Source organism: Micrasema longulum, unplaced genomic scaffold, assembly GCF_059751315.1.
Source record: "Micrasema longulum isolate JH-2025_06_02 unplaced genomic scaffold, ASM5975131v1 h1tg000097l, whole genome shotgun sequence".
Taxonomy (NCBI): Eukaryota; Metazoa; Arthropoda; class Insecta; order Trichoptera; family Brachycentridae; genus Micrasema; species Micrasema longulum.
Window position 1 is genome coordinate 1,385,580 of NW_028277303.1, and position 27,791 is coordinate 1,413,370.

The 27,791-nt window shown below is 32.1% G+C and overlaps 1 protein-coding gene across 1 annotated transcript in view; it reads right to left on the reverse strand.

The window, feature by feature from the left end:
- The window catches only part of bma (SCY1-like protein bma), a 287,477-nt gene that overhangs the window by 183,016 nt on the left and 76,670 nt on the right, over positions 1-27,791 (reverse strand). The gene's annotated exons all lie outside the window — the stretch shown is intronic.

Sequence of the window (27,791 nt, forward strand, 5' to 3'; positions counted from 1 at the left end):
TATGAAACAGAAAAAATAAATGTAATTACATTTTTTAGGTGCATATAAAACAAAAAACAAAGTGTATTTAATATTAATGTTAATAGCAATAAAAATTAAGATAATTATTAAGATTTTTGATTATTAATTATTTTGTTCGCCACATACTCATCGTTAAATAAACTTTAGTAGAAATGAAGGTGCCTATTATATCGTTTTCAAATCAACTCGTATCATTACAGCTTTCTTGGTAGTCAATTTCAACCCACTCATTGAATAAAACTAAATTACATCTTACTTACAGATGTTATAGTAGTTAATGGAAATTTATTTACATTTAAAATAAGTCATTTGGCTTAAAACAGCCATAAATAACCTTAAAATACATTTATGAATTATTTGATTTTTTATTTACTTTTGATTGGGATTAATCGAAAATCAATTTTGAATCCTTATAAAATATTATTTCTAATATGTTGCTTATTAATTTCATCTAAGAGTAAAAGGATGTTTCGAAACAGCAAGGTTGGCTTAGAAATAATAATTTTAGTAGTAGAAATAGCAGGCGCCGTGGCGCAGTTGGTTAGACGGCCAACTGTGAAACTGGCGTCGCGGATTCGATTCCCGCCGGTTGCAAGAAAGAAATTGAAGAAATATTTTTTTGCAATTAGTGTGGGTATTGTGGTGTAGTTTCCATTACCTATATCCTTACCCTCTCTATCCCACCTGCTGAGAAGCCTCAAAATAGAGGCTTAGCGGGTTATTCCTTTAAGAAAAAAATTGATTCAAAATTTTATGTGGCAATGACTTACTATTAATAAGTTCTATATGATACCGAGAAAGGCCGATACAAAATTAGCTTGAAAACTTTTCAAAATATCGTGTCGACAAATCGCGTCGCTACAACTTTCCATGACTTTCTTTAACTTTTTACTGAAAAGGACCGAAAAAATCTGATTCAATACATCACGGATAAAGAAATGGGATTTTAAATATTGATCTATAATTCACGTCACAACGACCGTTTCAGGGAAATTCTTGTAACGGACAAACAAGCAAATATATTTTTACTTTCATAATGATGTTTTTTTACGCATATACGTAAACATCTTATTGCGTGGGTCGTTGTTCTACATACCCGTTTGTGCCCCCCGAGCTATAGTGTACAAACATTGTGCTAGTCAGGGCTCTTAGGGTGAATCGCAAAAAACATTTTTTTAAATGCAAAGTAACAGAATACTTTAAGTACTCCGGAAACATTACTTGTTATTGTAAACAAATACACTATTTTTCAGAAAGTAAAATGTGATGATTAATATTGCAATAAGGCTACTTCTTTTTCTTCTTCTTCAGCCTTATTCTCTCCACTGCTGAATAAGACCTCATTCAAACGTGTCCTTTCCTTCCATTCACCCGCTTTCATCATTCATGTTTTACCGGTTATCGAGGCAATGCCATCAACCTATCTTTTTTTGTGCGCTTCCGATACTAATTTTGTTTGTCCATGGTCTCCATTTCATTATTATGGATGCCCACCTTCCATTATTATGCTTTGCTAAGAATCCTGCCCAGTGTCATTTTAATTTTGCTGAACAATCCACGATATCCACGACTCCGATTCGGCGCCATATTTATTCATTTGTTATTTTTCTCTTAGAAATTCATCGAGTATCTGTCTTCCCGTGGATTTTTGCATACATTTTAGTTTCTGGATACTTTTATGTGTTACAAACATAGTTTTAGTCCGCAGGTCATCACCGGCAACTCAACTTAACCCTCTTCTTCTTGACAACTCCACTATCTGGTTATCATAACCAAGTTTGACTAAGTATCTTTAATATATGTCAATAATAATAAATATCAACCACCTTGATTTTATTATGTAAGTGCAAATATCTCTCCTTGTTGGACTTCTTCTTTAAATATTTATAATCCTTGTTCTATAAATATTTATTTCCATACCGATCATTTTCGAAGTCTCATATATATTTATACAGCTCCATAATCATTTCGCCTAGTTCATCCATGTCTTTACTTATGACCACTATATCATCTGCGAATTTGAGGTAACTCAAGTATGTATCATCGATCTTTACACCCTTTTGTTGTCTTTAAATACTAACGATATACTTATGTAGTTACATCTAAGCCAGATCTTATGAAGTTGTTGAGGAGAACGCTGACAAAGGACTACCATACCGTTACTACATAAAAGCTTCTTCTGAGTGATCTTTCGTCTTTGGAATTTTTTAGCCCCTTTATTGAACCACCGATACTGCGATAAATGCTTACAGTTATCGTATAAGATCCATTTTTTATTGCAAGTAACAAACCGACTCAGAATTATTCCCTCGTTATTGTATCGACTAAGCGTCTTAAGCTATTTTAATTTGCTAACTTTACGTAAATGCGAGTTCAGTTGTAGTTTAAGATGGATCTCCTTCCACTATCGCTTTCAATTCCTCATCTCCAACCTTAGTCTCACCGGTCTACTACTACTACTACTACTACCATCACGCTATTTCCCCGTAGGGGTAGGCAGAGAGAATGGACCGCCACACACGTCTATCCTGGCATACACTCCTAGCCTCTTCCACATTCATACATCTTGTCATACATGCCCTTCGGTTCTGTCTGCTTTTGACATGACCAGACTTAAGATTTTGGTTTATCTGATCATGCCACGTCTTCCTTGGTCGTCCTCGTCTAACGTTGCCGTTCATTTTTGCCATATATACTTGTTTTACCATTCTCTCGTCGTCCATTCGTTCAACGTGACCAAACCATCTCAGAGACCCTTTCTTAATCTTATCAATTATACTTGTCTCAGATTTACACTCTCGCCTGATTTCATCATTCGTAACCCTGTCATACATTGATTTCCCACACATTCGTCTAAGAGATCGCATTTCAACCGCGTTCACTCGGCTTTCATCCTTCCTCTGCCAGTTCCATGTTTCTATGGGATTAAATGTTGAAGTTATGAATTAAATTTCCTGAGCGGAAGTGAAGACTGCACTTTCCAGAAAACTAATAATAAAATAAAAATGGAAATAGGTGATTCAACTTTGTACGTGAAAATTCTTGGTGGAAGTTCATTTATTTTTTTATATTTTTTACACCAGCTTTCATCTCCTTTTTATATTATTATGGATAACTTATAAAGTGCAATTTTCGTAATATAATATCTCAAGAGTGATTTACAAAGTGATAATACAATGTTTTAAATTTAATTTAAGCTTTGTTAATTAAAGAAAAACAATGTACTTTGTCACCACATGTCATGCTAAGAATTTGATCAAATTATTTAGAGAACAAGTGGGTTTCAAGTTTCTTCCGAAACATCACTTCACTCTCACAGTTTCGCACCCCTGCTGGGAGAGCATTCCACGCCATAGGGTCTGCGACCGCAAATGCGCGTTCGACAAATTAAGTGTGCTGTTTGCGTAAATGTAAAATAACTTTTCCTTTCGACGAAGATGTAGCTGATCTAAACGTAAGACGTCTGTCAGCTAGTTCATCTGGAATGCAGAGTTCCCTTAGATATTCTGGAGCAGAGTCGTGCAGTGACTTATACATAAGCTAACAGAATTTGTATTCCACCCTCTGTGGAAAACGTAGCCAGTGTAATTCTCGAAGTAGTGGAGTAATATGACTGAGCTTAGAGATTCCGAAAATAAATTTCACTGCGGCATTCAATACAGACTGTAGGTGAATCATTTTATTCATTGGTAGACCTGCGTAGATACCATTATAATAATCGACTCCAGACACTACAAACGCATTTATTAATTGACGGGCGGCATCAACTAGCAAATTTTTGCGTATGCATTTAATCTGTCTCACCTGGTAATGGCACGAATTTATCATTCTGGTAATTTGAGCGTCCAGAGAAAGGTCAGAGTTAAGGAAGATTCCCAGTAGTTTAACGGTGGGTAAAGCGGTACTCCTTACATCAGGTTGTGCCGTATTCTGAATCAAATTCGGGCGTCTGGCTGAAGCCATCCATAATTGTTCCATTTTAGATAGGTAACCTACTCTTCTCTGTCCGCTGCCCACAGCCAAGTGCTCGGTCCCTCACGCTGAGGCCGGTGGTTGGAATGTTGTAAAATGTACACTGGCACCAAACTCATCGAAACTAACACTAGCGATTATAAACAAAATATGCTTTTTTATTTACTCAAACTAAAGCAAAAATACTATTTAATTATTTAATACAAAATATGGATTTTAAAAAGGAAGATTTCTTTGGAAAAAATATTGTTTTTTGAGGAGCTAGTAAAAATACGTCAGGCCTCTACAGAGCGTCACGACACGACACGTCTTCTCGCAGTCTTAATCCTGGGAATTGGTTGACAGCAAAGTCCTGCATCTTGTTTTCCTTTGGTCTCTATTCTCTGCAGCCTTCTTCAACTCGGTATATAAGGCGCAGTTTAAATCCTCGCACACTTGCTACAAATACTCCCGTCGGGGGCGCCCTCTGTGATTTGTCCCCTCAGCCATTCCCTCTATTATGTCATGCAGGAGACCCTCACGACGTAGATTGTGGCAGATATATTGGGTTCGCTTCTCTGAAATGGTTTTAATTAGGTGCCTCCCCTCTTCGATTCTGCTAAGAACCTCGTCATTAGTGATTTAGTCCGTCCAGGAAATTCCTAATATTTTTCTGTAGCACCACATTTAAAACACTTTTGGTTTTACAAAAGTATAATATAAGAGACAGACAATACAATTTTCTACTTACGTCCCAACTCATCACGGATTTTTTGGAGAGTCGGGGCAAGTTCAAAGGGTTGGGTCGTTTCTAGTTGTCATTTTAAGCTGCAAAATGTATGTATAATTTTATTATTAAATAAATAATAAAATAGCGCAAGAGAGATACCATTTAAAACTAAACCTAACTCAGCCATTAGTGAAAGTAAGATAGCTATAGAAGTACGTTTTTACCAAGCCTAGCTTGGAGAAAAAAGAATCACGTTGTATGGAGACAAAGTTATAACTCCAATTGTTTCTAACTAGATTTAGGTACTTTTATTTAATTTTACAAATTGTACTAAATATTAGTATTCTCCTGTTTTACAATTTAATCTCTAAGGAAGAGGTTATTTTCTTTGTAAATTTTTGTTTTTGTAGGAACAATTAGAACGATAGTAAAACTGTTCGACCTGAAGGGTTATTATTACTGTACACCTACTTCAATTAAGCTTTTTAAAGGAATTTGAGTATTCGACGTAACAAACATCCATGACCATTGCATTGCCACATTTTTTATATTGGCATGGTAGTCGTGTCTGAAGTACCCTCAGGATGAGGAAAATGAGCTTCACTGTGATTTTTAAAAGACTTTTAAAACTAGGATTGCTTTTATACATATACGTTTCCACATCAATGCACCGTTAAAAATAAACAAAAGTTGAAACGAGTATTTGCCATAACGTTATTTGACGTATATTTAGATTTTGAAATTTAATTTTTTTCCATAAGATATATTTTTAAAGATGCGATGCTTTAAAAAAGGCTTTGATGTCTTTTTTAACTTAAATAATTATCAGCAATACATTTTTGGTGCTCAAACTTCATTTCATTTAAGAGTTTAAATAGGTATTATAAAGGAGACGGTTTGCGGTCCCGCGGGTAGTATCGTGGACTCCGTATCAGGGGGTCCGAGGTTCAAATCCCGCTATACTACAACTTGCTTCCCATTTTCTATGACTTAAATAAAATTTTCCCAAAATTTTCATATTAATTTTCTATAACTACGTATACTATCAAATCTGCATTTTGAGAGGGTTACAAAAGATCAAAAGTAAACCTTGATCACTTTTTAAGTAGCGATTAGAAACTGTAGAATTGTCAAACTGTATTTTAATGAATACGTGCGGGTGCATACTGTATTTTAATGAATACGTATTTCTGTGTAATAAATTATGTGTGTTCCCAACGACAATATGTTGAGATATCATTACTTGAAAAGTAAATTCCAATAACCTAAAGGTAAAGGTTAACGTAATATCAGTGAGTCCATATTTTTCATTTTCTATCTTTAGAGATAACGACTTAAGTTTTTTATATCGGATCTCTATTGTTACAGAATAGTCGTATTGGTTCTTGAGATATTCGTGGCCCAAAGTTTTTTACGCTTGAAACGTTTGTAAAACAGAACTTTTCCCATTATTCAATTGGATACATATACTCATTTAAAATTATTGAAAAGACATGAAAATAATAAAAGAAGATAAGAAAAAAAACCCTTCGAAATTTTTTTGTAAAAAAATAAATACCATGTCATATTTCTCTTAGACGTATGTGTGGGAAATCAATGTATGACAGGGTTACGAATAATGAATCAGGGGAGAGTGTAAATCTGAGTTAAGTTTAATTGGTAATATTAAGAAAGGATTTCTGGGATGGTTTCGTCACGTAGAACAAATGGACGACGAAAGAATGGTAAAACGAGTATATCTGGCGAAAATGAACAGTAACGTGAGACAAAGACGTCCAAGAAAGACGTGGCATGATCAGATAAACCAAAATCTTAAGTCTGGTCTTGTCAAAAGCAGACAGAATCGAAGGGCATGTATGACAAGATGTATGAGTGTAGAAGAAGCTAGGAATATATGCCAGAATAGACGTGTGTGGCGGTCCATTCTCTCTGTCTCCCCTACGGGGAAATGACGTGATTGTAGTAGTAGTAGTAGCCATCTCATTTTTAGTTTATGGGCGGAACATCGGTTATCAGATCTGTTTTCATAAGCATTTCTGGAAAAACGTTCTACAATAATATTCGCTTTTTCACAAAAGACCAATTATTCTAATATAATATGCCACTCGTTCTTACTTGGGTGCTCAGGCATTTGTCAGTTTTGAGAAATCTCGTTTTTAATTTACGCCGCGGCCTATTTTTGAAACGAAAGTTGCCCGTAGTTTCCAAAACGTATAAAAGTATTAGTAAAGGAAAAAATACAAATAAATACTATTTATATCCAGACATAAAAAAAAACTACCAAAACATACACCGTAAACAACAATACTAAACTTAACAATATAAAACTACATGTCATTATTATCACAATACGGCGACTGAAAAGAGTACATAATGCTCATTTATTTATTTATGTCACTGTTTTTGCCATGTACGAGATGTGTGTTCAGAAAATAACGGGAACGTTTTATGAAAAAAATAATTTATTTATTCGTCTACATTAATGTTGCCGCCTTCAAAATAGTCTTCATCAGATTTTATGAGCATCAGAGCTTCTTCCAATTTTCGAAACACATCTTAAACTCGAACTTTGGGATAGCCTGTAGCTCCTTCAGCGATGCGTTTTTAATGTCATCCATGCTTGTAAAACAACGGCCCTTTCAGGTTCTTTTTATTTTTGGAAATATAAAAAAATCACATGGAGCCATGTCTGGCAAATATGGAGACTGGAGAATTGTTACAGTATTGTTTTTGGCCAAGAATTCACGAGCTAGCGATAAAGTGTGAGCAGGTGCATTATCATGGTGCAAAAGTCATGAATTGTGTTGCCACTAATCTGGACGTTTTGGTTCACGCAAACGGCGTTGAACTTGTAGGTAGTACTCTTTATTGACCGTTCGACCTAGCTGCAATAATTAATGATGCACTTTGCTATCAAAATCAAAGAACACAGTGAGCATCACCTTCATGTCCAACCGCACTTGTCGAGAATTGAGCCATAGTTTCGACGTCATATCCAAAAACCTATGTTTTGTCACCTGTTTATAACACGTTTGAGTAATTCTGCATCGTCGTTAACTTCATTAAGTGACAACTGAACAACTTCCATTCACCGCTGTTTTTGTTTGAAATTCACGTTTCACACCCAAAACATTCGAAAAAAATTCATGGAACGAGCCAATCGATATGCCAACATCATCGGCGACTTTTTTTATTATAATTCAGTGATCGTACATAACCATTTTATTCACTTTTTCTACGTTTTCATCGGTTGTTGATGTGCTGGGGCGTCCGGGCCGTTCGTCATCTTCAACGTTTTCACGGCCACCTTAGAAACGCTTATACCACTCATAAACTCTTGTTTTACTCATAGTAGACTCACTATAGGCCTTTGTTTACATTTCACAAACTTTGTTATACTTTATATAAATTTTCACATAAAATTAGATACCAATTCTTTGATCCATTTTTTTTAATCAAACGAAAATTTACCAACATCATAAAAAAAATTACAATCGGACTCCGGACCCGCGAAATGTTAAAAACTCCTATTATTTTCTGAACACACCTCGTATGGAGGTTTTTTGTTTCAGATCTCGACTAGCTAGGAATTTCCTGTGCTTAGACAAGACTTTTTTTTGTTACACGTGTTTTTTCAATGGATGATATTAAAATAATAAAAAAATAACCAAAAATCAATTGTGACTCGTTTTTCCATTTTTTTGTCAAATAACTTCCGTTTTATTTTATTTGTTCATTTATCAAAAAAAACATGAAAATATTACAATTATTTGAAAAAGAATATCACTAAGAAATCTCTTGCAAAATAATTCATTTTAAAGTTTTTTTTGACATACGAGCACATATTGCGTTAGGTACGTAATTGCCGATGAGTATATTCTACGTATATGTGAATCATTTATATTATACTATTGTAGAGTGTTTACGATGTTTAAAATTATAGTAATTAAAAATCCAACAATTCCATTTACAAATAACCTTTTTTCTTAAATTAAACAAAGAGTAGATAAGTATAAAAAAAAATTCTTTGTAATACGCGCACTTTTTTATTATTCCATTTTCCATTCCAGAAATATTTCACAACAATTTAAACAGCTTTAACTTTGTGAACATACCTTGAAATATTGTTACGCAATTTAGAGATTACTCAATAAATTCCGGGGTTGAATTTGAAACAACTATCAAATTTCAATAATTAACCGCACATTCATTATAATCAAATACGAAACTCTATTATAAACTAATTACAAATTATAACACTGTTATACAAATTTAATATTACAATATATTCTCACGTTGTTACTTCATGATTTTACACTACTGATATATTTATTTTGTACTCACGATTTTTAAAATAAGAGAAAACCTTTTATGAGTAGATTTCCAGACATATATAATTTAAGTATTTGGCCTACTAGAATATTCTGATAATGTCTTATCACGTATGCCCGTGGATATTTTTTGTATTATATAATTGAAAATAACATATTCTTTTTACTGCTATTTTAATTTGGAAGTTGTCATAAGACAAAATTGTCTTATTATTATTTTTAGACTGTTGTGTAATGAATAAAAACGCTCTTGAATATTTAGATTTGCTGCTCGGTAATATTTCTTATAAAGGAAACACCTACTTATTTTATGTTTTGGAATTATGTCGTTTGATTAGGTGACTTTGATTTCAACTGGCACGTCTAATTGTTCTCCCATATAAAAGAAGAACACATTAAAATCGCTGACGGATTAAAGAGACAGTGAAACAGTTGGTTTGATCAGTGGAGAGTGTTATTCGGGCCGTCACTCCGCGAGGGTAGGCAGAGAGGATAGAACGCCGTATTACTCTGTTTGTGCATACGGACCTCGCTTCCTCTATTTTTATACGCCTTTTGCAGTCGACATCTACGCCCTGTTTGTTACATTTGTACTTTTAAATTTGTGAGAGAAATAAAGGAATGTTTAATCAAAGGTGTTTTTCTACATTTCGATCATCAAGACTGCCAAGTTCCAGTACCATTAAGACGATACAATATGCAAATATGTTTTCAAGGAATCGAACAAATGAATAAGTTGAATAAGTTGTTTAAATGGTAATGAATGCAGGTAAAGTGAACGGTCGTGACGTACGCAGGAAATCCCGTCGAACGGAATCCTGATGCCAACTTCATATTTAAGTTCATCAGTTCGCCATCAGTTATGTTCTCTGTGTCCAGGCGGATGAATATTACAGTTATGTGGGTGAAATAACACCAGAACCCTGATCAACTGTTTTTGACTCGATGGCTACTCTCAGGTAAAAGTCTTGGATTAGGAAATCGAGTAAAGACATGCCCGCCTCGTTGTATTATAAATGACGCGTTCGTCTGCTATTCTTAAAATCCTGGGTTTAATTCCTCGCGGGGATTTTAAATGTTGTTTTAACTTCAATATTTCAATGTTCGTGGACTGGAACTGAAGTATAAGATTTACCACCATACCTAATATAACAGAAGATCGAGATACGCTGCATCTCGTATACTAATACAGCATCCTATGTACCATCGGGATGAGACTTCTGGATACAGCCAAGGCCCTCCCAGGGCGGTCGAGCTTATAAAGACAATAATGCACTATCGGGCTCATATAAAGGGGTATGATGATGGCGAGAGTCACTTATATGTGTTAACAAAATACACAACATTGTTTTATTTGGATGTGCTTAAATTGAAAAAAAACTGATGCGATTGGAAGGTCAACTTAGAGACAAGTAAGCTAAAAAAGAAATGAAAAAAAAAAAGTATCATATTTACTTTTTGCACACATAAGCAAGAAATTAAAGATTTGAATGAACTGTACATGAATATGGATAGTCATTAAATAAATACTTTGTATGAAAATATGACAAATTAAATCATTCTGCTTGCTAATATAAACACAGTGAGAGGGGGTATAAACATTATCTGAAAATCCATTATTGCATATCTTAATAATACATGAAACAGTATCCTAACCGATTCAACCCTACTTTTCTTCTGGATTGAAGCTCCATGTGTTGATTGCGCTTCCGAATTGAAGTTAAGGTACGGTAACAGAACAATTGAAACAATATCACGTTGATACTCGGAAAAATCAGCCCAGACGACGGACGCTGCAATCCTATCAGAAGAGCAAACAATTCACAGCATAAAAACTCAGAAGGAAGTCAATATTATCTAAGATACTGGCCGTGAAAGTCTAAGATTTATGGACCCAACGTTGATAAAAATTATAAAAGAGTTTTCTAAAGAGCTGTCAGAAACAAATATCATTCACAAACAAAAAGACGTAATATTTTTTTCTTTAAAAAAAATTCCTGCACTTTTATAATGACGTCGTTTGATACGATCATTTTATTTTATTGGAGAAAAAATGTTATATTTGGCCTTGTCTATGACGCACGTTTCAACTTTAGGGTGTGACTCGCTCCATTGAACAAAACCAAATTTCGTGAATAGTAAAATATATTCAAAAATATTGTGTGTTTAAGAGCGCACGACTTAAGTAAAAACTTTTATGGCTTTGTAATCGATTATAATTAAACAATCGATACCATGAAAATAAAATATATGCAATGTTAAATTGATCATTCCCAAACCAATGAAGTAATTTTTTTGTTAAAAAAACAAATTGCAAAATTCAATAATGATTATTTGAAATAATTAAAAAATAATAAATTATCAGACCACACGAGCTTGGAAACGAATTTTGAGAAATGAATATGTTTCATTTTCCATTGACAGTTTTTAAATTAAATTTTTTTACGGAGGTAAAATCAAAATAATTTAATTATTTAAATGCTGTAAAAAATCACTTTGACTTTTTGTATTTGACTTACCTACACTCTTCACTTAAATAATACCTAGCCTTAAGTTTTTTGACTAAAACTGTAAAAATTTAAAAAAAATAACAATAATGTACCTGCCTACGCCTACATGTATGTAGTATTATATATGTATTTATCTTAAAGCTTCGACACTTTAAAAAATAAAACAAAAATAATGATTTATGTTTATAAAATATATACGAGTATTTATAAGACCTACATATTGTCTTGTTATACCATGAAACGTTTAAATTTTTATTTTGTACCTCCCATGTAAGAGCCCTCTGAGCAAATGAAATAATAACTTAAAATAATTATCTTATAAATAAAGACCTACATATTGTCTTGTTATACCATGAAACGTTTAAATTTTTATTTTGTACCTCCCATGTAAGAGCCCTCTGAGCAAATAAAATAATTATCTTATAAATAATAAAAATGTTTCATGCTACGTTTATTAATTACACCCAACAATTAATGAACTTGCCTAAAGGAACTTAATGTTTACCAAATGTTTGTTAACGTGTGTAAATAAATTAATAATCTTGCCAACGGAAATGAATTACACTTTCCTCTTTTAAAAAATATGCGAGTTCCTTTAATGTCGAGTTTAATATTAACAAGAATTTTACAATATGAGAAATGTATCCAAGTCGAAGAATCAGCCTCTTGGATGATGGCTCTTGCAGTTTAGAATTTTCATATCACAATGTAACATTTCCATATATTCTATTCGAGCTATTTTCAGTCATGGTACGATATTTCCTTGTTTTTTAAACATGTAGTAAGAACTTCAAATCTACCATATTATGTATTTTAGATTTAAACGTAGTATAAAGCTTTTAACTCTTAAAGTTGAATTTATTAAAGTGATGTTTTGATCGCATTGGAGAGTTAAGTTGGGAAAACACTTTTCATGTTAAAAATATATTTTTACTGCAGTTTTATGCTACCCATTGATTGATTCATCAATTGCAGCACATCTCTATCAATATACGAGGTGGACAAAATATTATATCGGATATAAGTATAGTGTACCTACAGTTCGTTAAAATGTTTAACCTGTGACATACTGTGTGAAATAACTTCCTCGAGTTTATGTATGGTAACCTGAGATAACCTTACCTGAGGTTAGAAAATAATCGCCTGATAATTACTGCATTATTACATTAAAATTATAAGTGCTTTGCTTAGTTATTTTACTATCCTACATCTCTTTCCCCCACATGAATTTTATATAATTTTTCTTAGTGCACTTGATATTTTGGCATTTTCAGAGATCTTGATGGACGAAATATTTCATTTAAAATTATCTGTTATCAAAATATGTGTAATATGCATTTATTTTTTCTTTTGTGCTTGTGTATTTACTTGAAGATTACAAAATGTTCGTTGTTATTTTCATAGTAATTGCTTGAATGATAAATTAAATTAACAAAATCAACAGAACACGATAGTTTTCTTACTAAAACATCTTTGAAATATTATTTTAATCGTAATGAAATGAACTCACCCCTTGCGTGTTGCTTCATTGACTATGAGAAAGCATTTGATAGTCCGCATCAAACATCTCTTTGGAAAATTCTCGATGCGTATGGTATTCCTCTCAAAATTATTGTTATAAAAGCGTTCCACATAGACAGCAACTGTCGTGTAAAATTCGCCATGGATTGATGGATTTTATATTTTGCAAATTAATACCACCTAATTAAAGCAAAGAAGTGAACGCCCCCCCCCCAAATTGTGCAGCTTGGAGTATGCAGACGATTGAACTTTTTTTGAAAAGTCTGTTGGTGGTTTTAAGGAAGTCGTTGACAAACTACAGGAGAATTCAACTCGTTTGGGTATTAATATGAATACATAATAGACCCATATTATGTGCAACAAATCCTATCCTAGCCCTGATCAGTCTCTTTTTAATAATGGAAAGAGGATTTAAGAAAGTTGCCAGCTTTAAATACTGAGTTCACATAACTGAGGGTGGAAGCATGCACAAAGAGCTCGCAACCTGCTGAGTGATTGCTGGAGCAACTTTCAACATGATGCGTGTTGTCAGGAACTATAATCTATACTCAATCAAAATTATAATTATTCAACTCTTGTATAATGCCAGCACTCCTATAAAGGTGTGAATCTTGGCACTTTACCAAAGCTCAAAACACCAAGCTTCTGAGTTTTGAGAATAAGTGCTTGAAAAGAATATTAGGTATAAGGTGGTTCGATTTTATAACTAACATTGAAGTCCGAGAACGGACTGAGCAGTTTTGAGGTTGCGGTTGTGGACCTGGCTTGGACATGAGCTTCGCATACCCCAGGAGAACCTTATTCCAAGTTGCCTTTTCTTTAAACCTGCGGGCTCACGCTCGCGCCATCCTGAAAAGCCGTCGATGACGATCTTTCGACTTTATTCGGCGGAACTAAGGGGTGCCTGAATAACGTAGGAAGAGGCAAAAATGCTGGCTGACGATAGGGTCTCCTGGAGAGAACTGGTGATGTCCACATGCTCCACTTAGGAGCGTATGTGGAAAAAAATAAGAATAAAATTAAGACGTATAAATATATAGTGACGTCCACCGGTATAATACGTGACAGAGTCAAAATATTTACGTACCTGGATCACGCACGACAAGGTATGGTCTAAGGTCTCTGCTGTACCTTGCTTGTAGTAAGTACAACAGCCTACCTAAGTCCTTTAGAACGCCAAAAAATGTCTATATTAATTTTAAAAACTACTACTTGAGGAGGTACGTGGAAGGTAAAATTTAGTTTTAAGTTCTTTTTCCTCGGACATTTCTTTCGTACTATATGCAAATGTTTAATATTAGTTTTTATTATAAATTGTTTTAATTTTTTTGTATCATATACTTGCTTGCTATTTTATTTCAGTTTTATGTACATTTTATTACTTGTTACTGTATTATTATTATTACCATACCTTTATGTAAATATTATTGTGTCCCAAAATGAGTATGTTGTAACTCCTGGGAGCACAAAAAAAATGTATGATTTATTAATTAAAAGAAATTTGAGGTATATGAAGCAGTAAGATAAAAATAAGAATTTGACTTAGATTAAAACTATTGTTATCGTAGATAAGCTGTCTTTAGTATTTTTCTTTGGCTAATCTCATATATTTTTTACATTTATTTCTGTAGGTTTTATATTTTTGTTGTACGATAATATTATTTGAATGTTTTTTAGCTTTTTAGTGTAGTAAATTACGTTTGTGAATAGATTTGACAAGAGCATGGGTGATTCAAGGAGTTAATTTTAGTTTCTTATGTGGAACAAGCTTGAGAGCGGTATGCTTACTTATGTAGTGGTTAAAAGCTTAAGCAAACACATAGATTGCTTTATCAACATCTGTCTCCGTGAAGACGATTTCTCGTTTAATATAATCTCACATAATAAGTTAAAAGCTTATGTACTGGGTGACACTTTGTGCCTTGATTCAAAAATATTCCCTTATGATTTTTTTTTTCTTTATCATTTTTCTGTTTTCTTCCTAAAATATTTTATAATATGAGTAGAAACGGGAGTGATTCTAAGTTTGTATAAGTCCTGAATCTGGTTGAAATTTAAATAAATATCATGGGTTTTGTTTTCAAAAAAAATGTTTTCAGGCGTTGCCTAGTATGTTAAATAATTCTGTCAGATGAATCTTTTCCAAACAATAAAAGTTTCAGCTCTTTAACTTTAATAAAATAAAAAAATGTAAGAATTGAAGAAATATGGATGTTTAAATAAAGGCAAAATGATTAATGTTACTCAGTGTGTAAAGTGGCCACTTAAACCAGCCAATGACAGGTTATAAGCCCTGTAAATGCCTAGACCTCCATATTCCCTTATTTAAGGTATTCTCCATCCCTGTTGTAATTTGTTAGGTTTATCTAAAAAAAATATGTTTAATACAACAATTATGTTGCTACTGGTTCCAGCCGTTTTTAACCAAACATTTTGAAACTTTTTGAAATTGTGACCAAGGCCCAAATTACAATGGAAAGTTTACAGAGATGTTAACTTCGAATAAACTTAACTTACTTTAAAATAAAATCAAGTTTTCTTCATGATAAATTAAGTATTCATGTTAATATATTTTTAAAATTAGTTTTATTACAAATATATGAAAAGGTTTATTTAAATTTTACCAATAAAAAAACCGATTATACTTTATTACAGTTGAATATAATTTTTTTGGCTTCCCATTTGACAGATATTTAAAATATTGTACGGGACAAAATTTTAATTGTTCAATCAGAAGAAGGCAAATGTTTACCAAAACCAATGTTTTGTTGTTGTTGTAAAAAAATAAGTATCAATTCTATTTGTGCAGTGATTGATTGAACACCTGTTTTTTACATTAACATTATTATTTTGAATAGAAATAGGTACTTTTTTAATACTCTTTTTTTAAATTAATTAATATTTATTAATTTTTTTGAACAATTCAAATTATGTCCCTTAGTGCACAATTTTTTTCCAGTGCTATGCATGGTTTCCAAACGTGCTTACTATAACACAACAGAGTGAACAAATTGAAAATAAGTATCCCTTAAAATTTGGTACTTAACTATTAGAAACAAAATAAACGGCGTGGGCTCGGAGTTCGGAATTTCTCCAGAGTAAACATGTCGGGAATAAATTCCTTTATCTAAATTCTCTTCAATGTTTCTACCACCTATCTTTACTGAAAGTTTCTCTTAGGAATCTAAAACCTAAGTTTAATGGATCGATGTTATAATTTCCGTATGTGGTTTTAACAATAATTTACATAAACGTTTAATGACTTAAATCTAAATTCATGGCAGAGAGAAAGTTTTAATTTATTACTCGATACTTTTAAAGCACTATTTATAGTATATGATAGCGGATTTTATTATCTTCTTTTTAAATCAATAAACATCTGTGGCCTTCTGCTGTAATTAATTTGTTTTGTTAACTTATTTGTATTATATGACAGGGAAAGAGGTAAAAACGTGGTTTTGATTGCTTTAAAATCAGATGGATACATATATCGAACGAACGAACTTACGAAACAAAATGTTGACATTATAAGCCGGATGATATGTTACAAGCGTAGACATTAACGAGTAATGTTTGTTACCTAGAAAGCTATATATAACATTAATATTATTGTTTATTATTTTTATAAAGGCAATTCAATACAAAACAACAAACACATCAAAACAACAGGTAGAGAGAAAAATTTATTAGGTATGAAATTTCATTTTAGTGGTATTCTAATTATGGTCGAATTTTTTTACTAGGTATGTCAAAAGCCGTCAAAATAGGTTAGGTGTGTGTGAAACAGAGAGAGTGAAGGGGGGAGGGTAAGGGTGTGTGTGAGAGGGTCTGAGTGTCGGTGTGTGAGTGAGAGAGTATCGTAAAAAATGATGATTGAAGTGGGGATAATTGAACGTAGTTAGACAGAAAGCAGCCAGCTATAGAAAAGTAAAACTGAGATAATAGCACTTTTGTGAAAAGGATGAATAATTTAATCTACACAACAGTTGGAATGTTTTCGACTTTTGATAAATGATAAACAATTAATACATTCGTTTTTTGATGTAACAAACAAGAATTTAATGACGTATTTTACTAGTTTTTACGATTTTTAAAATACCGTAAGGTTATTCTAGTGCTGTGGGTGTTTTCTGCAAATTGAGAAATACCGATTTTGTGATCGACATTATTTTCAGAAGCTGATTAAAACAGTTTTTTTTACAAAAGCGACCTAGCAGCTTTTAGCAGAACATAAAATAAACCTTACTGCATCCGATAACACCAAAATTTCGTATTTTTTAACTTGTGGACTGGATGCTTTCTGCATAACGCGGTTTAGAATTTCATCAGAACATTATTTAATAAATATGTTGCACGATCAAGTAAGATGTCGATGTCAAGAGTTTATATTTGATTGTATACGGTCAAGGCCCAATAAATGGGTGAATTTGTTTCTGCATCTTCTGTATTTATAATCTGTGAATCCATTTTTTCATGAATGAAATAAGCTAAGTAAGAAGAAGTTAAGCGTTAGCTCATAAAATCGAGTTGGTAAGGTGTAATGCAAGAATAAATTTACGAATACAGATGGTCATAGGCAATCCTCCCTAAAGCTTTACTGATGATGGGCAGTTGTGAAATTAGCCAATAGTTTGTGACATAATGTTTATAACCATTTTAAAATATAGGTAATATCATGGCAGTTTTCCATTTAAGTGAAAATATACCAAGTGTTAAAGTCAGATTGAATGTGGCCGCAATGAGGAATTCCAGCCCAACCCGGAGTTGAATTTTAAAAATGTTTTCGTGTACACGAGAATATTTAAAAATTTTGGAGTAGGATGAAATATCTCAAAAACGCACGCAAAAATAAATAAAAAATATTAAAAATAGTATTCATTTTAAAATCGTAAATAATGACGTCACTCCTTATATCTACGTGTAGTATTTCTGGTTTCCGCTTGAAAGCCCCCGCACTTTGTAAAGAACGTTTCGACCATAGAAAAAAAAGTACAATTTGTATAATTTGACATTTTAACCAGAGATTTTGTCAACTTTCTAGGTTTTTCTAAATCGAAACGTTCGTAAAAACAACCATAACATAGAAATGAGCAAATTACGATCAACTTAATGAAGTAATCAAAGCAATATTCCATAGATTCTTGTCATTTTTGTTATTGGCTGGAGAAATACAACTTACCGCGGTCAGTGAAAGTAAGAACGCTAACCGTTTCATAACGTCACTACTGAAAAGTGACTCACTGATTACAGTCGTTTGGCGCGGTATTTGATAAATGTAACTTTAAAAAATCATATCTTTGTAAATAACGCACAAAAAAAATGTCTTAGTTAAATAATACGCTAATAGAAAATAAATAAATTAGAAAACAGTGGAATTCCTCATTAATAGTTTTTGCACAGTTGCGAATTCCTGATAATTTGTCACTGCCAAGGCACTTTGATGTATCAATATTGAAAAAATACTTCATTGTGATTATTTCGTTAGTTTTTATCAAGCTAATTGAGTTAATTGCATTTATTTTACTATCAAAATAACTGAAATTGAGTGATTGAATCGGAGTTTCCGGCAGAGAAAGTAACCGGGGAACAAATTTGTAACCTCCATGTTGTTGAATGCTTTTTTCGTACCGTAATTCATACGCTCTGGAATCGTAGAACAGTAATTTAGGACTTTACGTAACTCCAGATCTTTTTAGTGTTTTGTTGAATAGAAAACTTGAGAGAGGCCAAGTCATTCCTGTATGTGATTCAAGAAATCATTTGTGGTGATAATGAAGCTTCAAAAAATTTGAGTTTTTCTTTAGTCATCCAAATTAAGGTAGACGAATACCAAGTTGGATGTTTCGAGGTTTTTTACTACTTTCATCTCTACGCATTTGTCATAATTGTGGTGTAAAAGTTATCAACATCTTTGTCTACATCAGTAACGTGAATTACAGGTGACTAGTCTATTTGTTCAAAGGCTATATAATCATTATGGTTATATTATCATTATCGGCTTTATGTAACAGTTTTACCGCTAATGGTATTTGAGTAAGGAATCAGGAACTGGAGTTTTGAGCTCAATTTAGAGAGATTTATTGTGCGAGTCTTAAGGTACTAAAGGAGAACCGGCAAAAAAAAACTTTTACATGAGTATTGCAAAGAAACAGATCGAGTATATGGCCGTGATCATTTATAATATGGTTCTTTTGCCTTAGGTTAGAATACAAAAGACATTTAAGAAAAGTAGATGAGCGAGAGTCAGTGTCAACGTTCGATTCTAGTTCATTCCAACAAACATAAGGCATATTGTAATCACCAATTATAAAAACATATCATTAGGGTGATTTGTGGATGGGTTATTTATTTTGTTGGTATGACTGTAAATTATTGGAATTCTTTGAGCCACTGGTAATTCAGGACTCACGCCAGGTAAGTATAAACAACATGAATGAGTTTTAATGGTAGACTTAGAGTTATGGATAACGATGGAAATCTAAATATCCTCCGCTTCAGACTGCCATTAGGTTTGAGAGCGGACATGAAACTTTTTGTTGACACCTATGATTACATCTCCTCCCTTCGATTTGCCAGTATAATCAGAATCCCCTTTTTTCCTATATACCTACATTATATGTGTTGTCAAACAGTTTCGTACTTGAAATGCTGTCTATCAGCCATGTTTCCGCTACAAAGATTATGTCATAGTCATTTGTGAGTACGTTTCAGTAAAATCCCTACGTTCTCGAGCGAAGGCCTCGTTTATTTTGATACAGGTATTAAATGATGAATTCGTAATAAAAAGTATAGTAATATTTCATATTGTTGTTGTCTAAACTAAAATATTGAAGGATTATTAAAAGAACTCTGCAATGAAGAAATTAATTTCTACCAAGTGACAAAAGTCCACTGGGATGACTAACTAATCGAATGCGTGATGTACTAGCTTAGTTTTGCGTTTTGTTATTATTGTTAGCCTTACGTATTAAATTATGTAATCGTAACTAAGCTTAACAACATAAAGTCATAGCCAAAAAAAAAGTGTTATTCAAAATAACGTATTTACTAATATACAATATAATAAAATAAAAATAGCTATTTAAGTGGGTTTCCGCTTTGTTTTTATTCGGAATTAAATAAACAAAGCATGCTTTATTCCTTTGTTTATTCTTTGAAAAATATTGTTTTGGTTAAAATATTTATTTAAGTTAATAATTTCGAGCCTTTTTTTTTCCAAAGGTGTTTTTAGCAAAAACATTTCATGAGCGGTGCTTAAATTACGTGTTTCTTATGCCATTTGAATAAAATCAACTTAAATATAATCTTATTTCGAGGCACTTGAAAATGCAAGAATTTTATTATAATAAATAACCATTATAATAAAACTTAAAGTATTAAAAATATATTATAAAGCGTACTACTTGAAAGCGGAAAAAAGTAATAACGAAATATGTTGGTATTTACACCTTGAGGACTCCTTTCCACACCTGTCAACATTGTGTTTCTGAAAGGGTAAATATTCTGTACTGTGTGGATTTTTTATTTTTCTTTTCAAATCATTTATTTGTATTTTCACTTGTACAACATTGTGTAAATTAACATTTGTTTAAAATTAAAGAAAGTGACAATACACCAATATTTTTTTTAAACTCCTAGTTTAAACACAGTCTACAATGCACAGAAATGACTTTTTTTGAAATAACACATTTGGGCATTTTCATTACATAATAAAGTGGGGTTGGGTTATGTCAATAAACAACTTTGTTTTTTACGACTGTCTAGATTCCTCAAATATCACAAGCTCCATATAATTTATACCAATGTACGTGCATTTGATTTTTATTTAACGAAAATGGTAATCAGTATTTAAAAACGGCGAACAAAATGATTAGTGATGGTGTCATACCATATTCAATGAAAATAATGAAATCAATATATTTGACATATTATAATTATTATTATTGTGGATAACTTATAAAGCGCCATTTTTGTAATATAATACCTCAAGGGCGCTTTACATAGTGATTCTATTATTTAATAAATTTAATTGAAGCTTTTAAATTTGTTATTTAATTAAAACAATTTATTTTGTTGTCACATGCTACGGATTTATTCAAATGATTTAGAGAACAAGTGGGTTTTAAGTTTTTTTCCGAAACATCACTTCACTTTCACAACCTCGCACCTCTGCTGGGAGAGCATTCCATGCCATAGGGCCTGCGACCGCAAATGCGCGTTCACCAAATTTAGTGCGCTGTTTGCGAAGAGGTATAATAACTTTTCCTCTCGCCGTAGACGTGGCTGATCTAAGCGTAAGACGCCTGTCAGCTAGTTCATCTGGAATGCATAGTTCCCTTAGATATTCCGGAGCAGAGTTGTGCAGTGACTTATACATAAGCCAATAGAGTTTGTATTCGACCCTCTGTGGAAAACGTAGCCAGTGTAGTTCCCGAAGTAGTGGAGTGAAATGACTGAACTTAGAGATTCCGAAAATAAGTCGCGCTGTGGCATTCAATACAGATTATAGGCGAGTCATTTTGTTTATTGGTATACCTGCATAGATACCATTACCGAGACTGCATAGGTTAGGTAACACTTATGGAATGGCTGCAGACATTCTGTACAATTCTTTACTATCTTATAAGTCCACAATATCAAGTTTATTTGTAGCTGCTCGTCAAACTATTATTGACAATTCAATTCCATAAATTAAAAAAATACTTACTTGTTTATTTTTATTACCTTATACTTGTTTTTTTTTTTTTTACTATTGTCAAATACGCATTTCATAGATACATATTTTTATTTTTTATTTTTTCGTGATAATATATGCTTGCTTGTTTTTTAATTTAACTTAAAAATGTCTTTCTTGATTATCGTAACACTTTATTTATTGTTTGCTTTACAGAATTTATATCATAAGCTTATTTCTTTGCATTTTTTGTTTATATGCTTACTGTTTTTTCTTGCATACCTTTGTTGTTATTGTTTTCTTTTTACTTTGTAAAACTTTTTATTATATCCTTTTTAACTAATTTCTCATATTTTTTCTGTATATTATGTGTTTATTATTTAATATGTTAGCATGTATTTCATTTTTATTTTTTGTAAATGCCTTTTGGGCGTTAATGCACAAAATAAATAAATACATTTCAATAATCGACTCTAGACACTACAAACGCACTTATTAATTGACGGGCGGCCTCAACCGGCAAATTTTTGCGAATGCATTTAATTTGTCTCAGCTGGTAGAAGCATGAACTTATCGTTCTACGAAAGGTCAGAATTGAGTAAAACTCCCAGTAGTTTAACGGTGGGTACAGCGGTGTGTTTTGCCTATATTTGCTTTCTTGACGCCAATACGGACCTCATAGATCGTCTGGAGCATTTACAGAATTAACACATCCGCTTTATTTTCAATCTCAAAAAGTATAACCATCTACCACTCTTTCGCTCTGAACTCAAGTGGTTTCATTTTTAACAGCGCATTTAATATATCTCACTTCTTCATAATATTTGATCATAGTCTTTCGCTTCGCTCTTCTCGAGAGAGAACATTTTCCATTCTTCGACATAGCACATCATTTTTCAGCTATTCCTTTTCGGAATAAGCTACCTCTTCATATAAAAAATGCACCTTCTTTTGCCACCTGAGAAACGCCTGAAACATTACCATATGTATTTTTTTATAATCCACTGCTAATAAAACATGTTTTAAATTCGTTTATTTATCGAAACTGCCCCAAACTAAACTTATTTTGTCCCCACTTAATTATTTTTAATACAAAATAATATGAATTCAAAAAAAACTTTTTAAAACACTCTAAAATGAAACATTTGTCAGTCACATAAGTGAATGTACTTTTAATTATGTTTATGTTATTATCATATCAAAATGTTTAATCGGTCAGTTATATTGTGAAAATCCATCTTTTTTACTCTTTTACTCTATTTCCTCATTCCTTAACCTTCTTGCTCTTTTTTTCTCTTGTCGTATGTAATACATTATTTTATCTCTTTTAACTGTGAAACATGTGTTGTGTGGATATATGAAGAATTTTACATTTTTATATGACAACTGTTGTTTTTCCCTAAAAAAATAATATTTTTAAAAAAATACATCGAAATCTTGAACTTCCTGTATTTTCCTGTTTTTTAAAAATACATTTTTATCCATTTTCTTTCCTTAGTTGATCTTTCTCTCTCCTTCCAAACTTATTATCTGATTCCACATTCCTCATCCTTTAATATGTATAACTTTATATACTTTTGAGAAGATAATATGTGCAAGCCTTATCTCCCAAATAAAAACACAGCTATTTTTTTTTAATCAATTGGGTTTTATTTTTATGTTTATGTTTTCGTTTTTAGTCCAAATTTTTGACTAACTCTTCCTTTAATCCAGTCGGTTTTTCGGTTGGCTGGATGATATTTTTCGCCCAAGTACTTATTCATTGTAGTTTTAATAAATGAATACAAGCTTTCATAAAAAATAAAAAATAAATTTCCATGTAGGTACCTCCATATGGAGATTATTTCCTAGCAATCCTGACAATTACTAATTTATGGTCAGTAGTCGCTATGTTTAAAGAATTCCAAATACGGGTCACTTTTTCCCTGACTTATGGCTGCAATAGCGTGACGTGTTGAATTATTGGATTTTTAATTTAAGGTTGGAAATTCAAGTCTGACTCCTACGTAAATTTTCCACTTTAGGTCAATACTTTGGAATTTTTCAATTATGTTACGATGGTGATTACTTTATGCGTGAAATTACAGTTAAAGTAAAAAACCGAAAAACCTTTCACAAATTTAAAACCAATCCGGTTGAAAATTTTTGAAAACCCGATAAAAGAATCATATACCGAAACTACGCAAACCGCGGAACATACATGGGGGTGATTTGGATACTTCTTAATATGAGGCACCTACATTTTAGCTTCAGACCTCAATTTTCTAGCCACCCTGTATAGTACGCCATGTGAGAGCGTCCTCTTTGCTATGGAAACACCCTTTGCGGGCAAGTCAGAGAACATAAATTTCGTTTAATGAACATCAACATAGTTGACATCCCCCTAATTCATTTTGTATTTCCATTTCCCCCGGTGGTTCTTTTTCTTTATCTGTCTTATCGTTTTATTTATCATCTATAGTGGTATTTTCATGTCTTGGGAAGCACGTTTATTTTTGGGCAAGGAATTATGGTTTTTACCCGATAACAGTAAATGCGATGTAAAAACGGAATAAACCAAAAGTAGATTCATCAAAACAGCTCAACTAACCAACGGTGCGCTCTGAAAAAATCTTTTTAACCAGTCAAGTCATCGTGTAATGGCGTCGGTCGCCGATTTTAACAGGATGGAATACATAAGGCCCCTTTATCCTGCAACCTCATTTGCTAAATTAGGCAATTACATTTCATAATCGACACTTCTCTTTGTTTGCCGCTCTCTGATGTTGAAAACGATTATATTTCAGATCTTATATTATTTAATTACGCAGACTCTACCAGCTGGAAAATTTGTATTGTTGTATAAGAATTGACAAATCGGAATGGCATTTTTGAATAATCTCTCTAATATTAAAAAACTCAAAACTTTTTGCAAAACATTATTTATTGGAGATGGAGATTGGAATTTAATTGCTGATAAGCGAATATCAGAAATAGTTGATTTTCCTTTCTCCATCTAAAATTAGTCACCATAAAATTTCTAAGCATTATCTAATACATAATAATTTTATCAAATGCTTGATGTTTACCTATTTAGTAGAGAATAAATCGGTATAAGGATTTTGTTGAACCTTGTGCATGTCTGAATATAAAAATTCAAAAAGCATTTAAAATAAATAAATAGTTTTCTGTATGGAAATAACAATCTATAAATATTTTGTTTTAATTAATTGAAAGATTGATCTACTATTAACCTTTTGTTGCATTTTCTGTGAGAAAACCGTTGTGTAACTTTTCACACAAATTTATCTGTGTAAAATTTTAAATGTGTTTTAATAAATAAAATATGTACATCGGGATCAAAGGCTTTTTATTTGAACTTCTATTTCTGGTGTTATTGATTTACAAATGAAAGTCAGTTCATATATTTTTAATGTCCCCAGTCGGTAATTGAGATCGTACACAACATTTTATCTTCCAACCTTCAATAATAATACGGCTCACTTTAATGTATTATCACGTATGTTAAGATTGTACAATAATGTAGAAAGTAATTCTGATACTAATATCTCTAACGATACATTAAGTTTTTATAGAAAAATTATAGCTCAATTTATACAATCAAATAGTCACAAATGTTAGTTAGGTAAACTTATTTGTAATAACCTGTTAGTAATAAGATATTGAAAAAACTTTTGAAACAACCATTGAATTCAATGAAGCTAGCCAATTTTAAAAAAAAAATCTTTTATAAACTTTTTCTTTATTTGTGCATGCTGTGTTCACATTTAATTGATGAACAATACCTAAAATAACAATTTGTGATTATTATACCAAGGTCATATGTATTGTTTATTGTTTGTGAACCAAAATAAATAAAATTAATAATAATTATCTTTATCCAATGTGTCCGTTGAATAAAGCTAGTTGGTGGAAGTATCGTGAGATGATTGGTCCACCTCCCACTTTTACTTTTCAATATTATAATTTATACTTACATATAATTTATATGAATTGCTGAAAAATTAACTTCCAATGACCTTTTTTCCTCCCCTGATGCAAACAAAATAATGTATACACCCGTAAAAATTTATTATACATAAGAAAAAAGACATGGCGCATAAAAATACGCTACTTTCATAACTATATTTTCTTTGTGGCTTTAAGACTTCGTATTCTTTAAAAGTTCTAGGTGGATTTGGCAGAGGACGCAGAAATGTAGGTCAATGTACTCAACAAGTGTGTTTGAGCTGTGAAATGGCCAGCGTTTTTACCTTTCATCTATTACATTTACTACGAAACGTTTTTATGTCGAATTAGTTTAGTTTATTTACTTACAGGAAAACCTTTTATTCTTTTCGAACAAAACGCAACGTTTTATTAAATAAACAAACCGCGTAAACGAAAAAAACTCAAAGAAACAAACGCGGTTTGTTTTCCTACAGTACAGTTAGTAGGTAAAGCATATTTTACTTCATCGCAATCGATGCAGTATTGAAATTACTTTTTGAGTAAGTTATTTGTTTGAAACATTTAAATTGGAAATCATGATTTCACTGTTTTCTAAAAATAACTTATGTTTGTAAAGTTTTAGATCGTTCTTTTAATAGATACCCAGCCAGCCAGTAGCAAGTACTTGCTGATCAGTACGCGCTTGACAGCGCTGGTAAATGGGTGTGCCGGAGGCTACGTTGCTTTTTAACATATTTTTTAAGGCGATAGTAAAATTCCTTCACAACTTATCGCGATTATTAATCAAATAATTATTACATAATTTGTTTATAATAACCTTAATTTTAGGTTTTATGACGGATAATTAATTTGTTAAATATACTATTTTATAAACATTATTTGCCCAAATGTAGGGGAACCAATGGTTCCATGCGTTCTATGAACGGACCGCGCATGTCATGTATAGCCCCTGCTTTCACGGGAGTCTTAATATTTTATACCAAATAATCGTCGCACCGTAATTCGTGATCCTCCAAATTTATCAATGCAAGCATCACGTAGCATTTAAGTGGCAATATATACTTTTTATTTTAATGTCAAGCTTCACGTAGTACTTAAACGATAATTTCAAGTTATATTTTAACGTTTACAAAATGTATGTGATTATACCTATTAAATCCACCTCATAACTATAGAATTAAGCCATATAGTCACAAGGATTAAATATAAGAATAATTATTAATTTAAAATAAACATATGTATAACATTATATTTTCTGGCATACACCATAAATTTCTCATGTAATAAAACTTGTTTATGACTAACTAATTGTTTTCTTTTCTATTTGCCAATGGAGGGAGAGTTTAGCAACCTTTTTGTACAGAACTCACTTCGCAACCTTAGATTCCTAAAGTCCTTATTTGTGATAACGTACTGGCCACCTGGGAATTGAAGCAAGAAGTATTCATAGTTGCCCGCTAAACCCAAGAAAAACTGTTTCAAATCTTTGTTTGTAGTAGATTATTTTCTCATTACAATAGATCTACACGTGTCGCAGTGTCGTCAGGAACCTACAAGTATTCAACACTGACCTTTATCTGCAAGAATAGAAGAAACTGATTTCCAAAGTATATTTTTTTGTATGAAGATTACTTATTAAAAGTGTTCCTAATTGATTTCATGTTATCTGACTAAATAAAAAAAATAACGATAGTTTATCAGAATGTACAGAATTTTAGAATAGCCGAAAGTTATATCTTAATACATTTATAATATGTCTTCATCAAAAAAAAAAATTCGTTGGGGAAAAGGAGATTATGAAAATGCTATTTTAAAGTTTATATTATTTCGCGAAGAATTTTAAAAAAAATCTTCTGAATATGAGAGGTTTCGAAGTAAAACATAAAAATGATGTCATAGAAAATTGAAGTTTATTTTTTTCCAACTTTTGCTTTAACAAAAGAAAATCCGGAATCTTTAAAAATTTCATAAAATTTTCGTTTTTTTTTCTATTTTGTATGGGGTAAAATTTTTATATCTCGCATGAAAAATTGAGAACTACGAGTACTTTACAAAGGTCCCTATTAATTTTCTATAATCAAAAAAATCAAGAGCTTTGTGAT